General features: G+C 37.6%; 1 protein-coding gene across 1 annotated transcript in view; it reads left to right on the forward strand.

Moving 5' to 3' along the window:
* Positions 1-811: 811 nt before the first annotated feature.
* plekhf2 (pleckstrin homology domain containing, family F (with FYVE domain) member 2) overlaps positions 812-27,410 on the forward strand; it is a 37,019-nt gene continuing 10,420 nt past the window's right edge. The window contains exon 1 of the mRNA XM_003456419.4: positions 812-997. The gene's annotated coding sequence lies outside the window, so the exon portion shown is untranslated. The remainder of the gene's footprint in view (positions 998-27,410) is intronic.

The following is a 27,410-nucleotide window of genomic DNA, read 5'->3' on the forward strand; positions in this document are numbered from 1 at the left end:
ATACAGGGATGTTACATATACATAAATATAATTCCAATTAGACATTCGCGGTAACGCTGCATGCATGACATGACACTATAAATGTATGTGAACCTTTGTACTGAAGAATATCAATAAAGTACTCAAGGTGGGTAAACAGTGATATACAGTATTGCACAAAGCAGCAACAGATATCATAAAAATGAAGATTATTATTGTTTATGTTTTTGTTGTAAAAGGAGATAAAAGTTTATTTCAAAAGAAGAAATATTAAAATTAACTCACAAATTGTTCCAACACTAATTTTATAGTTAAAGGCGGAAGAATGAATGGAGACCAAGAGAGTAAAGGTAAAACAACTAGGTTATCTGACAATTAAGCATGCATACTACTACTACTAATAATATTAACAATAATACTGATGATAATGAGATGATGCGATTTCCATTGATACTGATGGTCACATGCAAATGGCTGGTGGGACAGAGGACTAGGATGAGATGGAGGCAGATAAGTCGCTGTGGTGACCCTAAAAAACAGCTGAAGTAATAATACGGACATACAGACGTACACGACTGTACTTAACATAACTGTAAAAACTTAATATTTAAATAATTGTCAGTTGTTTGCTGGACGAGACAAAACATGTGAAGTTATAAACTTCCGCTAAGTAATGATGATGGGCATTTTTCGTAATGTTTGTATCAACGTTGTGCCAGAATAAACGAGTTCATTCGCATTTCAGCTTTGTTTGAAGTTTGTTACATGTCTGCAGGTCAGAGAAAAGCACGTTTTAGTTTTGTATTTGCCGGCTGTCCAGCGCGCCGTGAACGCGGCGCGGCGCTGCCATGTTGTTGTTGTATTTTCTGGGCAGCGGCAGAGTTTCCAGCTGCTGTCGCTGTCTGCGGACGCGGTGGGTAGTTTCGGTGGGGAAGGCACTGCTTTAATCACTCTATTTGGATTACTACCGAGCTTCAAGTTACAGCAAAAGTTGCCGGACAACGGGAGCTGCCGTCGGGTATGTAGTTTTTCCCCGTTTTTAAACTTGTCTCCGTCGGTGTCCTGTCACTCTTTGCTAAGGGGAGCTACGGCTTGCTCTGTGGTTTGCTTCTACTTTTTCCCATTCATGCTAACAGGCGGTAGCTTAGCGCAGTTGAGCAGCTATCCTTCTTTCCTCTGAGTCCCAGACAGGGACATAAAATCGAGAAGTTTTTTGTAGTCTTAAAGTCGAAAAAGCGGAGTTGATTTTTGTTTGACACAAGCAGTAAGAGGTGAGTATTGTTTGGGAAGCTAACTTGGGAGCTAGCTGGCTAACGCTGCCAACTGACACCAGCTTGGAAAACTTGCGGGGCAATAACTTGAAAAGTCACAGAAACTTTTAGTCATATCGTGGTTAAGGTGGTTCATTGTAAAGAAACAATAAAGTGAGGGTGACGGTTTCAGTTTGCCTCGCCAGTGGTGGCTTTTTGAGTACTGCGAGGAAAAGTCATTGCGGTTTATTTATTTTTAGCAGGTCAGGACAGGCTGAAAACGGACCATTTATCAGCGTAGGTAATGTTAGCCTGATGCGTGGTTAAGGAAACTGACTTTTCCACCTAGTGTAAAGTTTAATATTTCTCTAGGCCAACTTCACCCACCTTTGCCTCACTGTGCAGGTAACCTACAATCAGTTAGCGGTCCAGGCTCTGTTATTACAGCTCTTGTGGAAGCGAATGTGCGAATCTGATTGCTGGTGAAACCTGTCTACCACAAAATGGGAAGTCTGCAACGCCTTGCCTCTGCCTTAGTCAGGTTGCCCATTATTTTCACTTGACTTCTTTTTCCACTACACGGAGTCTTTGAACTTAAGGTTAGAGGACGATCACATGTCTTCCATGGCCAGTATTCGCTTTCTCTCCTCCCACTGATTCATTTTCAGTTAGAAGAAGATTTTTGTTATTTTTAATTATAAAATCCCTAATTCACGGTTTTAAGGTTTTCTTCTTTGTCCACTTTCCAGTTTAAGCCACCCCAAATAATTAGAATAATTAAAACGAAATAATTAAAGAAATGACATCCACTCTCTGCTGTTTATCTGGGTATGAATCGGAGGGGTGGCAGTCTAAGCAGAGATAACCAGATCTCACTATCCACATCAACTGCCTGTAGCTCTTCTGGTGGGACATGGAGACATTCCCAAACCAGCTGAATGACATAATCTCTACAGCATGTACTAGGCTTGTCCTCGGGTCTCCTCCCAGTCGGATGTTCCCAAAGCACCACACATAGGAGTTATCTAGGAGGCATCCTAGTAACCTCAGCTGGCTCCTTTTGATATAGAGGAGCAGTGGTTATAAGCCCCTCACCCCTCCTGTAAGGGAGAGCCCAGAGACCCTATGGAGGAAGTTAATTTTCACTGTTTATACCCACAGACTCATTCTTCCTGTCACTTCCCAGATGTTGACAGCTGTGCCTTAACACTTAGCTCTCTTTTCATCACAACAGACTGGTACAATGTTTGTAACACTACCACTGTGTCTGTCAAGCTCTCACTCCATTCTCAGTTCTCCTCTCACTAGTGAACAAAATCTGCGTTGGAATAGTCCTCCATTTGAGGCAGAAACTTGTTCCCATGTTGGGGTGGGCACTCTGGCTTTGGATATGGCTGCAATACTGGTGCTTTGACAACAAATCACTCCAGTGTGAGACAGTGGTAATCACTTGATGTATCTGACAGGATCATCTGCAAAAAGCAGAGACGTGATTCTTAGACTACCAAGCGTGAAACTCTCCGCCTCTTGGCTGAACCTGAAATTCTGTCTTTAAAAGTTATGAACAGAATCTGTGACAAAGGGCACCTCTGGCAGAGTGCAACACCCACTGGGGATGAATGTGACTTATAGCTGCCAATGCTGACTAAGCTCTCACTATGCATCTGCATGGACTGATTAGCCTGTAACAACACGCCTGGTACTTCTTAATTCTGAAGCACCCAAGGGATGTACGTGACATACCGAGGGATGCATTCAAATGCCTTCTCAAAATCCTTTAGCCTGGTTGATCAAACTCCCACATGTACACTTGAACAAAAGAGTAAAGAGTATCCCCTTGTTCCCTCATGTATTGTGGGTGCTACATTGTGACTCGATAGCTGTCAGTGTTGACTTGAGTGGCTGTCATCGCCCTGTTAGGAAACAGAACGACATTTACCTTTGGCAAAGGCTATTGTTTAAATGTTTAAAGAAAGTATTATTAAGTAGTATTAAACCACCCCACTGTCTTCACCTTTTCTCATTTGTCACTCACACTTACAAAAATAATGCTGGATCAGCTGGTGGTTTAAATTTAGTAATGAAATCTTTCAACTCTTAAGCAAAGTACTCACTAGGAATTTCTTCTAATGTAAAGATTTCTGAATATTGTATAGTACAATGGTTACGGTTAACAAAATATTTTTGGGTTTTTTTGGACATATATTAATTTTATTAAAAAAACGAGAATTAGCTGCAACTGTTCAACTGTAACTTGAAATAAAACAGTGATTCTCTAATTCTAACTAAATAGGTTTGGGGGAACAAATACAGTCTGTAAGCAAACATCTGTGATGACTGAGTGTGAAGAGCAGGAAGAGATTTACATATTGATAAGGATGCTTTCTAAAATACTTTGCGGTGACAGGAACAGCTGGGCTTAATAAACTTACCTATATGGAGCGTTTTTGTAGCGATCACTTTTGGAATTTCTGTAGGAAGAAGGTTAAACAAAAAAGCACTCTAATAATCCTGTTCTACTATAGGAAAAACTCTGCTGTATTGCATTATTAGACTGAGTATCTCTGTGGGAACAAAAGGTTAAAGGAAATTGTGGGCGAGAGAAGATCCTGTTATTAAAATGTGTTTTGTTTTTTTATCAGATGTTTCATTAACCCCTATAGCTGCGTAGGTTGGTAGTTATCTTATGTTCCAACATGACATGTCTTGTAGTCTAATGGTTGCATTTGGATAAAGTTACATTTTTGCTTAAAACTGTGTTTCACGGTTTTAGAGTTTGACTACCTCTTTGCCTAATTATTGGTAATAAATGTGTGAGACCTTTTTTTTCATAATAAAACTGAAATGTCACCCATAGCTGAGTGTCAGGCCTTTCATAATTTAATATGGTCTTCTTTTTTTAAGTTCAGTAGTATTTCATAATTTCATACATTAAATGAACCCAAGGTATATTTTCACTTGTCATGCTTTAGCCAAATGGTACCCAAAAGCCTAAGGGCCTACAATGTAGACTAATGTAAAGTAGAAGAAAGCAGCAGATCTTCACTTTGAAGAGATTTTTGTATTTACATAGATTTAGGATCCATTTCTGGGATAAAAATTAGACACTCACTGCGCAAAAAATACAGTTTTTAACATTCTCCCTTGGAAATATTTAAAATACCAACTATATTGTGACAAGTATATAAAAGTTCCTTAAGAGCTTGTCCAAAAAATTGCTACTCAAAAAAAGTCATTAACCCTAAATCCTTATAGTCAGCTGCCTCTCCAGTGAATCACAATCCTTGGGTTTAGAACATGAAGTATTTCTCCACCTGCAGCCCCTTCACCTTGAAACCATAGACAGTATAAAAAATACGTACCTACCATGACACAGATTTAAGGCATTTGGGATCTATTGGACCATGGGACAAGAGACTCAAGCAGGTGAATGTTGAGCGTCACACAAGCAACCTGTATAGAAGACCAGCTGTAGGGAAAGAACAAGACAGGAATATACTGGACTGGTCTATATGCAGCACTTTCACTATAAGAGTGAGGAGATTATCCACTAGTAATCCAGTAGTAATCTTCTAAATAGTCTCTATACAAGAAACTCTAAACTTGTACCTAGCCAGCTTCTTGTTCTTTTTTGGTTTCTGCCTTTTTGGTTCACCGAAAATGATCTGCCTCCTTTGGTTCTGAGCTGACTGCTTCATTTGGCAAATATTTTAAACCGGATGCCCTTCCTGAAACAACCCTCTGAGGAGTATAGTTCTTTGTGACCTTCCTGGAGTAGGGTTATTAATGAGTATTAAAAAAGTTTTCCAAAATACAAAAAAACAAGTTAACTATTGTTGAGTATAAGAGCTGCAAACATGTACCTTTTAACTGGAAAAATGTAGAGACTTTTGAAACTGGGCAGCTTATTCAGCTTTAATACCAAAACTAGGGAAATAAAAGAACCCGGCATGCTTCTGAAGTGTCATGTGCTTTTGGGAGTTTGTCGTTGACTACTTCCTTAGATGGCTGAAAGTAGAAGGCTGGGTGGGAAATTACCAGCAGTCATTATGTAATGAGAAAAATGGGACCTGATTAATGACTCCCTGGAAGAGAAATTGTGACTTTCGGTTTCTATTCCCCAAACAATGCACCTGGTAAATTGCAGCACCCTCCTCTTAGGACAGGGGTGTCGAAGTCCAGGCCTCGAGGGCCAGTGTCCTGCAGGTTTTAGATAACACCCTGGGTGAACACACCTGAATCAAATGAGTAGTTCATTACCAGGCCTCTGGAGAACTACAAGACATGTTGAGGAGGTAATTTAGCCATTTGAATCAGCTGTGTTGGATCAAGGTCACATCTAAAACCTGCAGGACACCGGCCCTCGAGGCCTGGAGTTCGACACCTGTGTCTTAGGAGGTAATCATCCATTTATTGTGATTTATCCAACGCTGCAGCTTTTGGACGATCTTCTAAGTTTCCTAGTGGCAAATCAGTCAGCCAAGATATCTTCTTCCTTTTAGTGTTTTAATGTGATTTAAACTAGTTCTTCCAGAACTTCTGAGCAATGTACAGTACACTCAACTACCCGAGGAACCAGGAACACCTTTACCCCTCCTCTCACTTTGGAAGTAGTCAGATCTGGCTCTATGTGTAATCCAATATCCTGTACATAATCCAACGTGTCATTTATAAATGGATGCAGATAAGGACAGCAGGTCACTTCCTGACTGACACCTCAAGCAGGTCACAGGTAAACAAAAACAGATTATCTAAACAGTGAGTGCTTGGTTTACTGTTTGTGAGGATGAGTACCCTTTGGAATCTGTAGAAATCTGCACATGCAAAGCACATTTTTAAAAATATACATTTTTAAGCACTTTCCTCCTGTATACTTGGTAGCACACAGACAAAATGGTGCAAAGATAGTAGGGAAGCGCATCATTCATGTGATTTGCAGACAGAAGTGCACAGCCAGCATGCTGTTAACGCATAACATTTCCCTTTATGGTTTTGTCTTTCAGGCTGTTAGTGTGTAAAATTGGTGCACCTACCTCATCTTTTCTGCACCATGGTCTCCCTATTCATCCCACTAAAACAAAAACAAAAATGAAGAAATGAGCTAAACTAGCAAGCTTTAAATTAAAACAGACAAAAATACCCTCTGTGTGGTTTTGTTTACGATAGGCCATTGTAGCTGCACGCCACATCCCTGTTCATTTTAAGGAGTCCAGAGGTTTCTGTATGCACACTCTCACGCTTGTTGTGTGTGATATATGCCGGCATGGTGATGTGGCAGGATAGTGAGGGAAGTTAAATTTGATATGAATTTAAAGAAGGTAATATTGCTATTATGCTTTAGTGGGAAGAAAAAAAACCCTAAATATTGCCATGACTGGCAGACTGTTGGCGATCACCAGCACAACCCTAATATTATTTAGTTATGGAGAATGTTTGATTGCATATTCACGAGGGCTCAGATTAATCGTGCTATTTATATGAAGACTTCTTTAATCTGACTCTGCATTTGTGCCTTGTTTCATGTTACACTTGTTCCTAATATTAGTAATATGTTAGACTGCTTCTTGTGAGTCGTTTAGTTTGAGTTGTATAATGTGTAAAATGTGAGTTTTATGGAAATCGAATAACAAAATGCTATAAATTGAAAAGTTGCTGGGAATAGTTTATCTGCCAAGACAGAACCAAGCTTTTTAATTACAGCTCCTTGGCTTTTTGTCCTCCTGTAAAATTCTGCAAAAACTACTAGGCCAAATTAGGAGGGCGTTCTATGCTCAAAGCTAGAGTTGTTTATCTATGTATCTGCTATCATGACATCATACAGATCTAAGAAAAAAAAGCAGTTGGAAACTGTCTGAAACCTGAGTTTTTGGGTCATAGATATTATGTAAGCATACACAGAACTCATTATTGTGAACTTTGGCTGATGCTCACATTAATAACCAATCATTTATATATAAATGTATGAAAGAGGGAGCAAAAAGCAAAACTGATACTCTTTAAATTTGCAAAATAGGGGATTATACTTCGTGGCTCTCCAACTGCCCTTCTAGGCATTGTCTGCCTATCAGCCTCAGTTTAAGGGATTCTTGTAACTCAGGATGTAGATGTTATTTCAGTTCTCAGATCATCTTCGTTCAGTTTCTCTGTCATATGAATGTTATCTCTGTTTGTGTTTGTTATCGAGTCATTATCTACTGATGCAAGATATTAACCCATTAAAAAAAATCAATGGACACTATGTATCCTACTTGATTTAGTCTCTCTCTGCTACATAGCTAACATTAGCTACAGTGTGCTAATATAAGGCTGAGCAGAGCAGATTAATTACAAGTAGCCTTTCAAATTTAGTCCTGCTTGAGAGTAGATACTTGTACATAGTAGCACCTGATTTCAACTAGTAGATGACACTGCATTCAATAGTATTTAATAAATAAGAACTACACATAATTATTCTAGTGGTGCGCATTTTATAATTATTTGTAGGCCTCTTGTAACTTTTGTTACCGGAGTGTGGAGGCACACCCATTTTTTTCTTCAGCTCCACCACCTGGATTGCAGTGTGCAATGTGATATCCCCATGTTGGTAGTGTTCTGTATTATCATGACAGTGATGGTCCAGGATCAATTGACCAGTCACGTTGTCTGAACATTCAGCAATTTTTAAAATTATCACTAGCAAACCAGCATGGCTAAGCTATCTTTGGATAACAAGAAAGCTAACCTGATGCTGTATTTATTATATTGTATAAATTATTAAAGAAAACACCTGGGATTCTTACCATTTGTTAGAGAGTAACAGGAAATTTTCTTTTTCCTCTACATATGGCATCACAATAAAGTGACTGGTCAGTTGCAATGTTGATCCTAGACAAACATAATGATGACATCAACACCAGCATCAGATAGTGCGAGTGCAGCTGGAGTTAAGTAGCCCCAGTTCTGCTCTCCAGCACTGGTGAGCTGCAGCATAGTGGCACCAGCTCTAAAACTCGGTTCTGGTTAGAGTGGCTAAAACTACAGAACATTATAAATTCTATGGTCACCCAATGCTGTCTCTCGAACCACAGAACAAGAAACTGAAGACAGCTGAATCATCAAGGACTGCCACACCAAGAGTAACCTGACCAGTTTGCTCATAGGGAAACACTAGACTTGAAAGTCCGGTGCTAAATCGAGTGCATTGTCCAATAGTAAATCACTCAAGCTTTTGTTTTAGATGGGTGAAAAAGTGAATTGTAAAATATACTCTGTGTGGGGAAAATGCTGCATTTCAATAGTTTATTTTAACTCGTACTAGAATACAGGAGATTAGACTTAATGCACTTACCGGTGACAATTTAATAGAAGTGTTGTACAATTGAATAAATCAATTGAATAAATCATGCTGTCTTTCTGCTTTTGGACTTCGAACAAGCCTTTTGATCATGTAGGTCAGTACTTTGAATATCATTTTAATTATAAAAAGCATTAAATATTTGCATAAGTCACATACAACAGCTTTTCTATGAGACAAATAGGGGACTAAAGTAACAGTACAAAACTAAGAAGAAGAGCATGCCCTGTAAGCATCTACTTTCAACATTAGTACTTCTCATTTTCATATCAGGCCACATCATTACTCAACACTTAAAGGTCTTCCATAGTAAGTCACAGTTTCACTTCGTTTTTTTTTTAATGTGGCCCCAGCAGAGCATGTTTTACTTTTGTTACTCTGATTTGGCTTGTCTGTGTCATATGTGCTCATGGACCATGTCCAGATTATTTCAGATTCCTTGTCAGTGCTTATTCCTGTTAGATTTAAAGTATTATTATTGAACACTGGAAAGCTTTTTAGTGTTAGGCAAGCAGTCTACTGAATATATCCAGCCTGTGCAGTGACAAGAAGTAACATGGTTATAATCTTGATATTTCTCAGAATATAATTTTTCCTTCCTACAGATGCTCAAGGGTTTAAAACAAAGCCAGGCTTTCTTGTATTAACCTGCTTGACATAACCTACAATCACAGTCAGAAATAATGGGTATCACAATGATGATTAGTTTCTCTGAAAACCCAGGCGCTATTCTTCAAGTGAATGCTCACCTAAAAGGGGCGAGTGACATTTTACTAACCCATCAGTCTTACTTTGCTGTTTTTACTTTTTTAAAATCTTATCACTTGTGCATCTCAGTGTGTTTGTTTTGGTTGTCTTTCATTAAGTTTGTATTGACCCTAAGAGAGAGAGGGAAATTAATAAAGCTCAGCAACTCAGAAATGTAGTAAGAGAAATTATTTTGTTGTTGGGATAATTTTCAGTTGTCAAATTGATCAATTTTAAATTCATCAATTGATGAATATTTCTATTTCTTAGGTAACTATTCTATAGGGTATCATTTTCATGATGTCATCCAGCATGTTATCAGGTATTCATTTGTTGTGTAGATATCTGTTTCTGTTCGGGGGATTCATATTTTCTTTTTTCTTTTTCTTAAAAAAATCTAAATATATACCGTTTCTTCTTGTCCACCTGACATCAGTCACAGCAGTAGTTAAGCTTCAGTTCACCTCATTGTTGCTGGCTCAAACTTGCTGGTAGATTTAGCTGTCTTTCATACTGCCATAGCAGATTTTTTTCATTGTTTGCACAGAAGGAAATAAAAAACAAAACAAAAAAAATATGCACAGTATCCAAGTGCTTCACAACAATATCTTGTTTTCCTGGCATAGGAACAGCTCTTACTCTGCTGTGTTCATTGGTTGAGTAAGCAGCGAGGCTTCAGAGTGTGACAGTCTGGTGCACAGTGGGAGGGAAAAAGTATTAGAGCTTTTGCTGCTTTTAACTTTCTTTCAAATTACTGTGCTATGATTTCTGTTGCAGTTCCTCATGAAACAATGTCTCGAACCTGTGTGGTGATTTTTGTTGCTGCAGTATTGCTGCAGCTGCCACTATAGATTACTACAAAGCGCCAAAGCCCAACTAAAGACATTCAAGACAGCTATATTTACAATTATAATTTCACATTGTACATATTTTTCTGTTTATATGCTGCATACTAAAAAATAGTAACGTCATGTATTTTAGAAGTGCCTCAACATTGAAACTTTTTTTCACGCCTTTGTTTTTCCAAGAAAAACAAGATGGCTACATTAATCTTCTGCTAAAGTAGCAAATTCATGTGTAAGTACACTTTATGGTGTTTTCATAGCTCTCTGAAATTAAGGGGATCCTTCAGCCAATAAAACATTTTAAGAACTTGAGTATCTCAAAGTACTGTAATAAATCTGATAGTTAACTGGCTTGAAATATAGTTGGTTTACCACCTAGATATTAGGTGTAAATTATGAGGCATTAATTAAATTCAGTTTCTTTCATTTTTATTCATACAGCCCTAAATCACAAAAGTTTCCTCAAGGTGCTACTTACAATAATTCAAAGAAAACCAAGTAAACGGCAATAATCATATGACTCCCTATATACAAGTGCTTTGGCGATAGTGGGAAAGAAAAACTCCCTCTTGACAGGGGAGGGGAGGGGAGGATAAAAGGACAAAAGACATGCTGTGGAAAAGAGCCAGAGATGAATAATAAGTAATGATTAAATGCAGAGAGGTGAATTGACACACGAGTGAGAAAAGTGACTGAAGAAGAAACAGGGAATGCATTATGGGAATCCCCCAGCATCCTGGCCTATTGCTGCATAACTAAGGCAGGATTCAGGGCAACCTGATCCAGGCTTTATATGCTCTAGCAAAAAGGAAAGTTTTAAGCCTAATTTTAAAAGTAGAGAGACTGTCTGTCCCCTGAATCCAAATTTGAAGCCGGTTCCCTAGAAGAGGGGCCTGAAAGCTGAAGGCTCTGCCTTCCATTCTACTTTTAAATATTCTAAGAACTGCAAGTAAGTCTGCAGTGCTACAGCGAAGTGCTCTCATGGAGTGATACGGTAGTCCCCGTCAGTATTCTTGCTGTAGCATTTTGGATCAATTGAAGACTTTTCACTGAGTTTTTAGGACATCCTGATAATGACGGATTGCAGTAGTCCAGTCTAGAAGTAATAAATACAAGAACTACTTTTTCAACATCACTCTGAGACGGGATGTTTCTAATTTTAGAGACATTGTGCAAATGTAAGAAATCAATCCTATATATTTGTTTAATATGTACATTGAAGGAAATATCCTGGTCAAAAATGACTCCAAGATTCCTCACAGTGTTACTGGAGGCCAAGGTAATGTCATCCAGTGTAAGTATCTGGTTAGATACCATATTTCTAAGATTTGTAGGATCGAGTACAATAACCTCAGTGTTATCTGAATTTAGGGGCAGAAATTTAGATGTCATCCAGTTCTTTATATTTTTAAGGCATTCCTGGAGTTTAACTAATTGACTCTTTTATCTGGCTTCATGGATAGATAAATTTGGTTGTCATCTCCGTAGCAGTGAAAATGTATGCTATACCTTCTAATGATACTGCCTAAAGGAAGCGTGTATAAGATAAAAAGAATTGGTCCTAGCACGGAACCCTGTGGAACTCTATAATTAACCTTGGTGTGTGAAGAGGACTCTCCATTTATATGAAAAAAATGGAGTCTATTAGATAGATATGAATTGAACCACTGCAGCACAGTACCTTTAATACCTACAGCATACTGTAATCGCTGTAATGAAATATTATGTGTCAAATGCTGCATTGAGGTCGAGGTAACTGAGGTACAGAGATGAGTCCACTGTCAGAGGCCATAAGAAGATTATTTGTGACCTTCACTAAAGCTCTTTCTGTACTGTGATGAGCTCTGAAACTTGACTGGAAATTTTCAAATAAGCTGTTCCTCTGCAGATGATCTGTTCGCTGTTTGTCAAGTACTCTTTCAGGAATTTTTGAGATTGGCCAATAATTAGCTAAGACAGCTGGGGCTGTGATGGCTTTTTAAGTAACAGTTTAACCCTTTAAGACCTACCATAGAACCAAGTCCGCCAGAGCTTATCTTTACATTTTTACATGCTGTAGTCCCATTTTTGGGAGCATTTCAAGTTGCTATACATCAATACAACCGTTATAGCCCAAATTGTAATAATATGTATGCATCAAGTCCATTGTAACTACATAAATTGCAAAAAAGTGCAATAAACTACAAAAAAAAATGAAAATCGTTTGTGGGTTTTGTTTTGTTTTTTTACATATATTTCTAGTTAGAGAAATTTAAGAGGTTTATCCCTCAAAACTGTAAATACAAAAAAGTTGCACAAAATAGTTTCCAACAACAGGAAATTTATTTTGAGTGTCTTCATAGTTTTATTTTTGAGATACACCAATTTTTATATATTGCAGGAAAAACGAAAATAAATATTCTAATCCATTGCAATTGCAATTGCAAAAAAACCAGCATGTGCAGCAAAATAAACTATTTCCAGCAGTGCAGTTTTAGTTCTAAGCATCCCAGAAACTATTCAGAAAAGCATAAAGCCAAATATGACTTTTAAAAACACCACTATAGGCTTATAAGCCCCCGAAGGTAAAAAAAACTTTTCCACGAAATGACGTCACTTCCGGTTTTGGGCAAGTAATGGTGGACATGCGATAGTTCGCGCTGATGTCTATTCCAACGTAGGAACCTTTGACCAGCTGATCGGATCGGCAAAGCGTGTTTCTGGAATATTATGTTTTTGATGCTGCAAGTGCTTTTTATGCTATTTTTGCAAAGCTATATGTGGAAGGAAACCGGGACCTAGGGCAAGCTGGTGGCATAAGATGTAAGTACAACTCCTCCGGTTTCATATGCAAAAAAAATTATTGCGCTAGCTTACGTGGTTAGAATAGCCTTTATAGAATAGCCTTTATTGTCATTGTACAGGGTACAACGAAATTGGAGTGCCACTCCCTTGGTGCAAAATGCAATAATAAATATAAATGTAAAATATAAAAGGTACAATAAAACAAACGTAAGTACTCAACAAAAGTAAAGTATGATATTTACAGGATAGCAGCATTAATATAATGACAGTATGACAGTATGAATAGCAGCATAATATAATGACAGTGACAGTATGGTATGGCTAAGCAGGTTCAATTGTTTTTGTGCTTATTTACAACGGTGATAGCTCTGGGAAAGAAGCTATCCCTGAATCTGTTTGTCCTGGTTTTATGTGACCTGTATCGTCGGCCTGACGGTAATAGTTCAAACAGTTGATTGCTGGGGTGAGAATGGTCCTTGATGATATTGCCAGCTCTGCTGAGGTACCGGGAGTTTGCAATGACCTCCAGGCTGGGCAGAGAGCAGCCAGTGATCTTCTGGGCTGTGTTGATGACCCTCTGCAGTACTTTCCTGTCTGCAGCTGAGCACCCTGCATACCATGTTGTTATGCCGTACGTTAGGATGCTCTCTATGGTGGCTCTGTAGAATGTCACCAGCAGCCTCTCCTCCAGGTTGTTCCTCCTGAGCACTCTCAGAAAGTGGAGACGCTGCTGGGCCTTTTTTACCACCGCAGTGGTATTTGCAGTCCAGAAGAGATCATCAGAGATCTGCACGCCCAGAAACCTCATGGAGTGTACCCTCTCCACACGGTTCCCGTGAATGTAAAGTGGGGCCGGGTCTGCTCTGCCCTTCTGGTTCTACAGGGATTTTAAAATAGTTACGCAAAACAGAGCGTTCCCGCTCCGACCGGTTTTAAAGGGTTAACTACTGCCAGCTTCAAGGCCTGTGGTACACAGCTTAATTGAGATAGGTTGATCAGTAACTTACTCAGTAACTTCAGTAATTACTCAGTTTGTAGAAAAAGACTCTAAATAAATATCATCGGTAGCTGTACAAAAGTAGCTGTATATAATGTTACTTCTGTGGGATGATTATGAGTAATTTTTTTTCTCTAATGATTAATATTTTATTTGTAAAGTAACTCATGGAGTCATTGTAAGTTAATGTTAAAACAATGTTTGGCTCACTGGGGCTCTGGCTTTTTGTCAATCTGGCTACAGTGCCGAAGAGAAACCTAAGGGTGTTCTTATTTTCTCCAATCAGTGATAAATAGGAAGATTTTTGAGCTTTACAGAAGGCTTTTTTTAAAGCAGCAAACTCTTTTTTCCACGTAAGTGATAATCTTATAAAATAGTGAGACGCCATTTCCTCTCCACCTTATGAGTTATCTGCTTTAAGGTGTGCATTTTAGAGTTATACGAGGAAGTCAAGTACTTCTGATTTGAAGCTTTCTTTTTCAAAGGAGCTCCATTATCTACAGTACAGTCATACATAGTGAAGAAGTAAAATTATTAACCGGATAATCGACCTCTGAGGAATTAGCGTTCAGGTAGCTGCTGTGCTCTCTGATGGCACAAGGCATAAAAGAAGATAACAGTGGATGAATTATTTCCCTGAACATTGGTATAGCACTTTCATAAATACATCTACTGTGATGGAATCTATTCCCCACTGCAGTGTAATCTATTATTGTAAATTTAGATGTTATTAGGACATGATCAGAAAAAAATAGGTTTTCAGGAAATACTGTTAAATGTTCAGTTTCCATTCCATATGTCAGAACAAGATCTAGAGTGTGATTAAAATGGTGGGTGGGTTCTTTTACATTTTCAGAGAAGCCAATTGAGTTTAATAATAGATGAAATGAAAAATTAATTTTGCTTGTCCTCACTTTAGCACAGAGAAGTTAGTTGGATATGGACAAGAGGGGTAGCTGCAGTTCAGGTGGTAGAGCAGGTCAGCTACTCGATCCCAGTCTGCTCCAGTCTGCATGCAAGATACTAACCCCATGTTACTAATCCCAAGATACTCCCTCGTACACTCCATCGGAGTGTGAATGTGTATGAATGTTAGATAGTTAGCACTTAACAGCTTAGAAAAAGTGTCTGTGTAAATGGGTGTGATTGAGTGAACGAATTAGTTGTATAAAGCGCTTCGAGTGCTCAGAATAGAAAAGCCATTTACAATATTGCAAACATGAACAGTTAGTGACAGGGTTTAGTTTAGTTTCACTTTCAGGGTACTAAAATCAGAGGTAGATGTAGTGATAAGACTTGTGATTCGAACGGCACTGGCACGTTTTGCATAGTTGTTCAGTTGTACACAGTAGATACTAGAAAATAAAACAATTACTTGCTGTTAAGTAACAGATAAATACTATTGTATTAAAAAAGAACAGTACCGTTTTTAATTGTAGCCATTACAAAACACAGATATTTGTAAAAGTTTATATTATAATATCCAGGACTGTTCTAGTAGCTTCTTTCCAGTTTTACTTTACCCTTAGGACTGAATTGGCAGCCTCCAGTTGTTTTCTCTGCTATCTGGATAGAGTGGGAGTGAATGGGCCTCAGAGATTTGGGGGACATATAACAAATTATTTTCATGGTGCATACAGAAGCACCCTGAATTAACGATAAAGAAATGGAAACTGTACAGCCAAGCCAACACTTGGGTCACAACTTGCTGTTACCTGTTGGGTTTATTTACACTGGAAAAGCTCAAAGGTTGATGTGCTGCACATATGAGTTCCACAGAATGAGATGAACAGATGGAGGGCTGTTGTGCTGAAAGCACATTCCTGAGAAGCTCTGTTCTGCCAGTATCATTTTTAAGACATTAACACTAGAAACCTGTATTCAAACTATGTCACTGAGAGTGTTTTATACCAGTATACAAATGCACTAAGCAAGCCAAGTTCAAGTTCTGCTTCTTTCAAGAATCCCCCCCCCCCGAAAAAACCACAAAAGAAGAAACAGTGTGTAAATACAAAAGTGTGTCTATGAAAATAAATAGACATGTGAAATTTTTGCATTGTGCATGTAATGTTGCACTAAATTATTGTAGTGCTACCAACCCATGATAATACTAATTATGTCGCACAGCTCTAACAGTTGAGCTGTGCTGGCCTTTTTACATTCAGTAAGTTACAGGAAAAACATTAAAAGTGTGCAGTTTTATTAAGCACTTAAATTAGCCAGAGAGCAAAACATAATTGTTCACTTTGTTCACATATGACAAAGAATAACTTAGTTTACTTTGATATGTAATTAGTAGATAGACTTGGATGTACGGTGGGTTAAATGATATTGGATTATATCATGTACCTGGTTCTTTATCCTTTTAAAACTTCTTTATAGTTATTTTTAACTGGTTTTATATGCATAATGTGCAATACAGTATCAGAAATGTCTGTTGGAAAACACAAAGCCCAATCCCACAAGTTATAAAAATGTCATAACACAGTTACAAAACAGGAAACCAAATACCTAACCACTTAAATATTCACAAAATGTCTTTATGCATAACCTGTATAAATTAAATGACTAGGATGACTATGTTCCACAGTATATGGGTGTGGAGGACTTAAGTCTTGTGCAAAATCTAAAGCAAACATGGGTAGGGATAACTTTTAGGTGCCTTTTTGGCCCTCTCTTCCTTTGCATTCTATGCCTACTGTGTATTTCAAGTGATGTGTATGTGATTCTAAAAGTATGAAACCAGCACTGGTTTTATGTTCTGAAGACGCAAGTGCAAGAAAGAACACAAACAATCAATGTGAAGTTTTATGAGTGCTAGACTTTTGATAGATTTCAGCCAGTCGATCTTCTTGGGAATCCACAGCACGTTTCAGCATGTATTTGACTCACCAGCTTGCTAGATTGCCTGGTTGTGCATTAAATCTGTTTGAACCTGTATGGGTGACAGATTAAACTTGCAAAGCTGCTGACTGTAATGACAGAAGGGAGGTGCGATGAAACGATTTCCTTCCCGTGTTGAGGCTTTCCCAGGCAAAGCAAAGATCTCAGCAAAACAAAACAGTGATACTACCACTCTGTTACACACTGAACCTCCCCATGCTTGCTCTGGAGTAAAGTTTTTATAGTGATAAGATGTCCAGCGAGTATTTACTTTGGCATCCCAGACTGAAACTCACTGAAGTGGCCCAATTCCGATGTTTGTAATTCCCTGTCAACAAGCTTAATAGGGATGCACCCATTGTGAAATCTAGTCAATAGTTGATACAATTATATATTTTTTTCTGTTTATTTTCCCCTTTTGTCTAACTCAAACATCTGCAGTGTTCAGTCTTTCAGTACTCAACAAGACTGATAATTATGTCTAATATATTCGTATTATATTGATGGTCTTAAATGATTTTGACAGCTAAACTTGGATTTTTTTTATATTAATTATTTTTTAAGGATTTTTTTCCAGTATTTTCTATGTTAGATTTTTGTACTTTTTTTATATCTTCATGTGGTATTCTTTCAAAGACACCGATGTCACTTACATAAAATATAGTTTGACAGAAAATAACAACATCATCATCATCATCATCATCATCATCATCATTACTATTATTATTATTATTATTATTATTATTATTATTATTATTATTATTGTTAATGTTATTATTATTATTATTATTATTATTATTATTATTGCTTGTAGTACTGGGATAGACACCCTTTTGCTATCAAAACTACCTGAAATCTTCATTGCAAAGTTTCAACAAGGTTACATAAACATACCTCAGAGATTTTGGTCACATTGATATGATGGCATCAAACAGTGGTTTTTCAGCTGCACATCTCCCGTTCCAACACATTGCAAAAGTGCTCTACTGGATTGAGATCTGGTGACTGTGGAGGCTATTTGAGGACAGTGAAGTTATAAAAATCGGTCTGAGAATGTTATCCTGCTGGAAGCAGCAATAGAAGAAGGGTACACTTTGGACGCTGTGGTCAACAAGAATACTGTGTTAAGGTATAATAATGTGTTGTGTATTCAGAGATGCTCTTCTGCATGCCTCGCAGCAAGCGGCTATTGAAGTTACTGTTGCCCTGCTTTCAGTTCAGAGCAACCTGACTGTTTTCCTCTGACCTCTGACATACACAGGGTGTTTTCAGCGAGAACTGCCGCTCACCATTCTGAAGCTGGGTTTAAATTTCAGCTTGCTGTTTGGACTGTCTTCATGCTTTGAGTTGCTGTCATATTATTAAGTGGTTAGACATTTGCATTAACAAGCAGTTGAACATGATAAATAATAAAGACCCCAGTGAATTTAGAAAATCCCCAAGTTGCTTGTGTAACAAACAAAAGAAATATTGAAGCACATGTTGATTTGTTTTTAAATGTGTGATTTTCAATAGAGGTGAAATGATGAGTTTATTAAAATGAATGTTATTTAAATTTTAGTAAAGGGCTTGCTTTGGGATTTGCTTTTTTTGTAAATAAAAATAAGATTCTTTAAAGGAATGTGTGAATGTAATTTAGGATATTTCCCAAGAGGTTACTGCACAGTAATAAAGCCATAAACAGCTTAATGATATTGAAATGGTGACACCATAGTTTTATAATCTGTGGTAAAAGATATCTAGTTTTAACTTTTACTTTGAAAGTTTCCTTGTGGCTCCTGGAAGTTAAATATCTGCTGATCTCAGTGACCCTAAAAGGGAAACGGTTTCATTTGGGAAGGGATTTAATCACTCTGCTGGTCAATGTTTGAAGACAGCTGAAGTCAGAATCGGACAAGTGGAAATGACTGTTTAGATGATTCACTTTTTTTAAGTTCTGGGGGCTATGATGAACACTATGAAGCTTCATTATGTAGTTAGTGATAATTGCTCCTGGCCTCTGGGAAATTTTATTGTAGTTTTTTTCTGTAAATGTTTGTGTAATGTTCTCGTGGAACTTCTTTTTGTGCATTTTTTCCTTGGGAAGAGAAACTTTAAATCGTGATTGGGCCCATTAAAACGGTATAAATTAAATGGTGATTATTAGCGTGACATTTACGAGTAAAAGAGTGTTGACTGTTTGGCAGAAACTGATGTCTCAGAGAAGCCGACCTGTTATTAGTCTGATTTTAACCCTCTCATTTAGAAAAGAGTGAGTTTTTTTTTCCCCACTTCATGGCCTCTGAAGAACAGAGTGTTTATAGGACTGGAGGCAGTTCTCTTGACCTTAGTAAACTGTTTCCACTGTTCTTGCACGCTAATGAGTGAACTAGAGTAGGATGGAAATATTAGTCTTCTCTGGTTTGGGTAGTCTTAAGGGGAAGCCCTGTGTCAATTTCATTTGCATGAAGTGTGAGAATTTGCTCTTAGATATGACATGAGGCAATTCTTCTTGAAGGTGCAGTATAGCTCTTTTAACAGTAATTCACCAAGTGAGAATTATGTTTACTATGATGACAACATCAGTCATTGGGGTAGGTTAGATCGATACTGTCACAGTGGGATGCGTTATGGTAATGTAGATGCTTGCTTGAGTAATTAGCATTGGCATAGAGGTCATGATAGTGAATGTTCCCATCCTTTTTTTAAGTTAACGATAATAATATGTATTACAGCTCTTTATCATATTTAAATACACAGTGTGTTAATATATATAGGAAGTGTTTTGAAAAGCAAAGCTGTGGTAATTAATCTTGGGAGGATGAGTTAGGGCTGACCTAGTTGTCTAGTTAGCTCAGTAAGTTTGAGGAAATACTGGCCAAGAGTTTCTTTCACACAGTTGATGTGATAAAGAACGGGATTAGGCGTGAGGATGACATGCTTTCTGCTGTCTTTAATTTAAAATGGACTAATTTACATGCTGAGGTACAAGACGCAGGACTTTTTCTTTGTCCCATTAGAAATAAACAGTGTCCTTTCTTTGGTTTATTATGGAATATTGTTATATAGAGTGTATTGTTTCAGAAAAAGACATTTATTGAGAGAATAGAAAAGTACTTTAAATTTTTAATTTCAATGAGCTAAAGACTCAAGGAACACTCAAAACTTTTTAAGAAAGAAAAATAACAGCAAGTAGAAAAACTGGTGAATGTTGTTTAACTGATATTTATTCCATAATTCTTTAGAGAAACATTTCACCTTCTGTGGGAGTGAAGAGTGGCTCTGAAGATTTTATATTTAAAGTGAAGTACAGTTAGTTATAGCCCTATCCATAGAAACTTTCTGACCAACTAGACTAAATTTAAAAAAAAAAAGAGAGAGATAATAATCTGCAGGTTTATTGATATTATTTTTAGTGCTGATGTGAACTAGTGAATTTTACTGTGTATCTACATGATCTCGATAATGATATCCTGTCTAGATATATTTCTCAGAAGTTTCCCAAACTTACTTCTAGCCTAAGATCCCCTAACTGAAACGGATTCAAGCCTGTGTGTAGAGAAGCTATGAATCCTTTTCCAGTTAATGATGGGGAATGTAGCCATGCATATCATCAAATTCATGATTAATAAATAATTTATGTCAATTTACAGGAAGACATAAAGCAATAACTCTGTTTTTTAAAAAAAAACACTGCAAGTCAGCCTGATACTAGATTGATAAGAACGCCTGTTGATTTACTAAGCGAGCAAAGTCTACCAGTTATGTGTGTCATGCTGTGAAGAAGGTACTTTCGGCTCCTCCCTTATTTCCCAAAGGACCACAGCGGGTGGATCCAGATGTTTTTTAATCACACAGATTTTATGCCAGATCCATTTCCTGACTGAGCCCTCCTATTTACCCCGGCTTGGGACAAACATTAGGAGTACACAAGCTTGTAACCCCTTGAGGTCAAGTTTGTGTCTTCTCCCAGAATCAAACCAGGGATCTTTCAAATGTAAAACAAATTTGTTAACCACCACATTACTGTAATAAATATTAAATAATGGCAATGCTGTTTGTGATCCACGCACTTTTTTGTTCATTCTATATTGAAGCAGCAAATATCTAGTGTCATGTGGCATTTGTTTTGTAAAATCACAGTAGAATTATACTGTTCCAAAAGTTGTTTTCAGGTTACTTGACAGACACAAATAATATTTCAGTTTTCATAGCATCACCTCTACTACAGACTAGCCTCCAATCCCTTTATCTGGTGTTCATTCTCACATGGCAGTTCTGTAATCCTTTGTAATGACATGACAGGATGTTGTTGACACATAGCAGCAGGGTGCGGCGTTCAGGTCAGGAACAAGCAGATAAGGGGTCTATGAAGGAGACCGTGGTCAAGGAGCTGTCCTGTTACGTTTCAGTCAGACTGGGTCTATCTGAATGCAATACATGTGTTTAGTATTTCATTAGGAACTACAAGAAAAAAAAAGATCTCTTACGGTGGAAGAATAACTCCTCTGTGTGCTTCTTTTCATAATAGACAAAAGTAGTACAATGAATTTTCAGATTCCAGAAACTAACACTATCACTATCATAATTTAAACCAGATTTCTGTAAAGGTGGTTATCAGTGGGGGACCAAAGATGGGAAAAAAGTCCCAGCATTTTATTTGTTTCTATTGGATCGCACCGCATGTGAAACACTGGGACACGACCACATGGTAATTAACACATAATGCACTACACACAAGCATAAGACATCAGCAACTTTCTGAGGTTACGTTGGCCCTACAAAGATTCCCCGCAGCAATTTAGAGATACAGTGGCAGTCAGTGCTTCTTATTGTCCTCAGAGTAGGGCTGTGCGATATGACCAAAATCTCATAACCTGATATAGGACATTTGTCATCCCTACAACGAAATGTATATCACAAAATAGTGCTTTTTCTGTAAATTCTGTCAATCTCGGGCAACTCATATTGTGTGAACTGTTTTCAGCTGGGTGTTGAGTGCTTTGACCAATGCATGAAACAATATATTGGGGGTGTCCAAACTGGATAGGCTTCATCCTCCTGAGGAACCGGCCTTCGTGGTTTACGTGGGCTGGGTCCTCCGAAGGCGGGGCAGGCCGGAAGTGAGCGGCTGTGAAATTGGACGGTCTAGCCTTCAGTTTTGTATCACCAGCTGTCTCGGTGGAGTTTAATAAACTCGGCTGTCTGCTCCTTGCTATATAAAATATAATAGGACACTAGCGTAAATTCTCAGCCATCTCACTTCTGTTTAATCAGTTTTCCCTTTGAAGTTTATTCAACTGTGTGAAAACTAGAACTTTAATCTCAGCCAAACCAATTTACTCACGAACAAATAAAACACTGAAAAAAGCCAAACAATAACATTTTTAATTTATCTAAGTGACTTATATATCATCTTTAACCTGAGTAGTGAAAGACCGCAAAAAAAAAGATGTGCGGGGAGTTCGCTGTTATCGCCCCGGCTAGCTGTCGAGCTGGTGGGTAACAGACATCTCCGAAAATGTGGGAGCATATGGTGGGCCACGAAGGATACACCCGACCCATACTTCACATTCAGGGAAAAGGAGGACACATTTGTCAGCTGCATTTGGAGGCGTCTACGAATTTGGACAGCCTTCGTCACGTCGCTGTGACGTAATTGGCCTACAAGTGCGGCCTCAGGAGGATGCAGCCTATTAATTTGGACACCCACAATATGAGATACAAGTTGTAACGGCCACCATTTTCTGTGCGAGTATTTACATGGCGTGCTGCTGGGAATAGCTTGTTTGAGTCTAAGCTTTATTTTGAGCACCTGACAGCTCTTTTCTGCTTCTCATTCATAAACTCTGTCCATACTCTTTCCCCTGATTCTTGCATAAGTGGTAGAAGAGGTTTGTCGTGTTTGAGTATGTGGTGGGGACTCGTTTGCAGCAGAATTTGCACCAGTTTTCTGGTCTGTGTCAGACTTTTCATAACCAAACAATGTCCGTGCTATAGAGGTAGCCCCTCGTTTAGGAATAAGGTCCTCGATTTGTTTTGACTGGTCCTTTTATTTGGAGCTACCTGTGCCTGCCTCATTTCCACTGGCTATGCTGGTATTCTCTGTGCCCCGATGAAAAAATATTGTCTAAACAGTGTATTTTGCAACACCACGAAGCAAACGATAGCGTATAATTTGAAACGATAGATGTTTTCATATCGTCATCCATATATTTTGTCATATCCCACAGCCCTACCTCAGATCTATTTAAACTGGGAATGATTTGGTTTTTGTCTCACTTTGGATGAAGTTTATCATCATGCATAATTAAATTAATGCAGCTAAATTTGTGTGGTTTTCCTACAGGTGATATGAGGTCCAACATGTCAGATCTGTTGAACTCTTGTATACATGGACAGAATTTAAGCTTTGCAAAGGAGAAAACTGAGTTGGGAAATGTTAGTTTCTGTCTTACTAAATGTAATGTTGATATAAATCTTCCATTTACATTCAGCGTCACAACACTGGCTGTACCATATGCTTTTAGATCACATTTGCTGCTTTTAAAATGATCACACCTTTGTACCGATCAGTTCTAAAGAGTATGTTTTAATGCTTTATCATTTGTAATAAGAGCAGCAGCTTAAAGAGATGTAGAATGGAAAAGGCAAGAACAAAGACACTGCCTCATCATTGATGGCCTCCACCCTCACATTCTCTCCTCTGGATAAATGGGTGCCCTTGTGTCCGCGTTTGCTGTGTACAGTCTACAGAATGGCTCCTTCTCTCTGCCCTGCCCTGCCCTGCCCTGCTTTCACCATCTTCACTCTCTCCCTTTAGCGTCTGACTCATTGCCGTCACTGCTTCTCTTTCTTCTCAGACTTCCCAGTGCGGTGTCCACTGGTGGTTTAATTGCAGGTCATACTAAAGTCTTGAATCACCCCACGTCATCTTTTCGCATATTCCAGTGAAGTCTTGTTTCACAAGTATCTCAAACATCTTATTTCCAAACCACAACCAAATTACAGAAAAGTCAGTTTCTCTTCTAATTACCTCTGGCAATTCCCCCGAGTTGGGATATTCATGCTATTATCTATGTAATTTTGAGAATACATGCTATACTCAAGAAAATCTCAAGACTTTTCAAGGCCATTTTACACCACTTGAAAATATTAAATGAAAGTTGAATTTAATTCTGAAGTTCAAAGTTAACAAGTGCCATGTAATAACAACTCTAACGAAAAGGTTCACCTGCAGTAGAAACACTTAACATAGGTGGTTATTTATAATGAAGTGTGAGATTGTTTTACACTGGCATCACCTTTGCAACTTTAAAGTAAAACCTTTTTTTGCTTATTTGTTTGTAAATTTTTTTATTAGATGACCCACTTTAGAAAGCAAAACAGTTCACACCACATATCCTAAAACTTTTAGTAACTGTTAGAGTAATGAAGGATTGGAGATAAATCTTCGTGAAATATCCCTAAGCACAGCATCAACAGCAGTGTCTTCTTCGTGTATTTTTTCTGTAAGAATCATATTTATTCAACTTATTTTAACTCTGCTTATCACAGTTTGAGAACACACACAGATGTCACCATATAAAGCATAGAATTAGTGAATTTTAGATGGAAAACGGGCAAGGTGTTTTGTATTCAACACAATAAGATGGGACTAAAAATGTAAGGTAAGGTGGGGGGGTTTTGTTTTGTTTTTTTCCTTTTCAGGGTATTGTTGGGGTTAAAACATCTTGCATCTCTCATAAAGGATAATAGCTGTGACCAACCATAATCTGTGCCTTACTGTTGTGTCTTTTTTTTCCCACTTGTTAAAGAGAACAAAGTGCCCTACTTTTTAATTATTTTTATTTTTAATATTTATTTATTTATTTATTGCTTTTTCATGGAGGTTTAATGTTTTTGTGTGCTGGCAATAAATGAACACTTCTTGTAAACTGAGAGAGAGGTCAGCGGCTCTAATGAATTAATCATTGGGCTTATCTAAAGCCACTGCTGTTCCCGTAACCCTAGGTAGCACAGCCAGTCGTCATTGACATTCAAAACACCAGACTCCAGCTAAGAAACCAAAACTACCCATGAACAGCCCTGTTTACAAAAAGTTGAGATGGTATGTGATTTGCACTAGTTTGGAGTAAATAAAATATATTATCTTTAGGTAAAACTAGTGAAAGACCATGCGGGCAAATGATTAAACAATTTGACAAAAACCTCTGGGTTTTATGGAAAAGTTACTTTTATTACAGCTTGGTAATAACATGGAAATACTGGTGTAATGTGGGCTCTAGAGAAGTAATAACCAATTAATGCACTTTAAATAACATTTAATTAAGTAAGACCAAAGTCATTTTTTCATCATACGTATTGTTACATTTGTTTTCACATTCTTAACCCTAATTGCCATATTATATTAATTTCAGATAAAAATCAAGATTGTTACAAACTATAACTGGGTTATTGCTCTAATTTACATGCAAATTACATCATACAGTGTGGTTACTACCCCTTTATTTCAACATCATTGCCAACTATTACTATTTTATTACCCAGGTGTGGAGTTAAGAGGGAACAATATCTGATATATGATATAAATGAAAATTAAAGATAACAAAGATGCTGAGTTGGTTAGAGGAAAAAAACTTGGTAAGCTTCAGAGCCTTCTGGAAATCGGCAACTGCATTTATATACATCACAACTAACTGAGCTGAAATTACCACCTCTGAACTTTCGTCTGTTTTCCCTATAATTAGAAGCAATTTACACAGGAAATGCAAACTCATAAAACAAATTTTCTGTGGGTGCACTGCTGCAAGGGTCTCTAGGGATATTCAAACCTGTAACCTTGGCAGTATTCACACCTTGGTCAGGCAGCTGTAATCTGGTGTCAGGGTGGTTGATGCACTAAATAATTTGCTCCAACCTGGCTCAGTTTCGTCTACCTCTCTCTGTCCAGGGGAGCACAGATGGATGATTGATGTATTCATTTTCACAAATGAGAATCAGCATCTGGTAAAGTTGAGCTCCACAGAGGGCAGCGCTAGCACAAAGAGTTCAGTTCGCCAATCTCCAGCTGGCTGACGAACCCAATCTATCCCTAAGGGAAACTGACACTAAATACCAACATAACAGAGATGGATAATTGGCTCTGGCTGTGACGTTTATTTCTTTTACGAGCCACAGTGGCAAATTAATGTAACAGAGTGCATTTACTTTTTATCCTTCACTAATAATCTCAGTCACATTTGTTTTTTATTGATTTAAATAGACTTTCACCAAAGTCTACTTAATCAATTAAACTGTTACTTTACTTTCATCAATAAAACATATGTTGAGTGATTAAATTAAAAGATTAAATTGATTACATTTTAGGGTAGGGCAATATGCCCAAAAAATATTTATCACGATATATATTTGAAAATTTGCGCTAACGATATAACTGACGATATAATTGATGTGAGACAAAATACTTTACAACTCCACAACTTTATTAGTGCAAAAAACCCCGATCAATTTATTTTCACTTAAACAGGCAGCTGTTTTTTTTTTTTTTAATGTGCATTAAAGCTATATAAAAATGTAACAGTGCAAATGCAAATTCCCTGCTGACAGTTTAACCATTTCCAGTGGAAATGGGCTGTCCTATCCTGACCATAACCATGTATAAGATCCACAAAAGTTAAAAAGAGGTACTTTGCAACATGAAACTGCAGTATGCAAAATAAATGGGTCAAATACTAAAAATTTGGGGTCCTTATACACACACAATACGTTAATATTATGTTTAAGGCAATTACGTGTTACTCTACGAGGCTCCTGACTATGGTAGCGGTAATGCTCCGACAATCCATCAAGTGCTGCGGCTTCATAGCTCACCAAAGTCTTACTAAAACATGGACACAAGCCGAACCAGTTCCACATCACTGAAGTTGCACCATTTTTACAAACCAATCCTGGTTCATCTGTTTCATTCAACAATCTGCTTTTGCCCTTCTCATTCTCCGTCACCGCCATGCTCTTTCTACCATGTGTGTATGAAAACAAAGGTACAGCACATGTGCGTTTTACCCATATTCTATCGCGATGTTTTATTTTCTTATCATTGCCTAACATTGTACCAGTATTACCATGAATGGTATAATATGGCCTAGCACTATTACATTTACACCAAGGCATTTCTGTTTCCAGATTATTATTTTTTTATTTGCTTTGGCATATTAAAGTCTGCTTTCTTAAGCTACATTAAAGAATGTGTCTGCCAGCAGAAGCACTCATCTGTTAATTGTATTCCTGAAACAAATGACAAGAGGTTTTTTTGCTGTAATTCATCATTTATTTTATTTGTTTTAAATCCCACAGAGATCAGACATAACTGTTTTGCTGTACTTTAACCACTTTTTAAAAAGATAATTATATTTGTTTTCATTATTTTTAAATTGAAGCATTTACAAATGATAGCATTTTGAGCTGAAGATAAAGAAAAGAGAAAAATCATTAGAAGAATCTTGACCTGTTTCCAAGATGATAAAATTTCACTTAAATGAAAAATAACTGAAACTAAAATGTCTCATCATATTAAATCATTATATTGACCATACCATTAAACCGTCATGACT

Source organism: Oreochromis niloticus, linkage group LG11, assembly GCF_001858045.2.
Source record: "Oreochromis niloticus isolate F11D_XX linkage group LG11, O_niloticus_UMD_NMBU, whole genome shotgun sequence".
Classification (NCBI taxonomy): Eukaryota; Metazoa; Chordata; class Actinopteri; order Cichliformes; family Cichlidae; genus Oreochromis; species Oreochromis niloticus.